The sequence below is a fragment of the Camelina sativa genome, unplaced genomic scaffold (assembly GCF_000633955.1).
Source record: "Camelina sativa cultivar DH55 unplaced genomic scaffold, Cs unpScaffold00579, whole genome shotgun sequence".
Classification (NCBI taxonomy): domain Eukaryota; kingdom Viridiplantae; phylum Streptophyta; class Magnoliopsida; order Brassicales; family Brassicaceae; genus Camelina; species Camelina sativa.
The window spans coordinates 70156-70666 of NW_010921739.1; positions in this window are offsets into that span (position 1 = coordinate 70156).

The following is a 511-nucleotide window of genomic DNA, read 5'->3' on the forward strand; positions in this document are numbered from 1 at the left end:
GGACTCTGCTTCAGGATTTTGCTGGTAAAGGGTACATTTTTAAAACAGAGAAAATTTGTAATATTACCAATATCAATGACAATGACTACGATGATCTGCAAGGAGTGCGACAACGAAGCCTTTGACGAAGGAGACGACGGATTCTTCTACTGCCAACGATGCATTATGGCTGATGATATAATTTAAACCGGCGTCGACGACGGAGATTTAATCGGTGAAGGTGGAGATATGGGTGGTGTTGATTGACCCAATTTAACCAGAATTTTGTAAAACCTGCTTGGGAACTGTGAGGAAAAGGAACCTTTCACCAGGATCTTGATATTTTGAATATGCTCCAAACGGATCACTCTTTGAGCATTTACACTGTGAGTACTTGACAAAAACTACAATCTAATATAATAATATAGGGTTACACCCTCTAAGAAGCTCCATCTACCTGACATGGTCACCTTCTAAATCCTTTTTTTTTTTAACCTTCCCAACATATCTTATGCATTTGTTAATGGGCTGT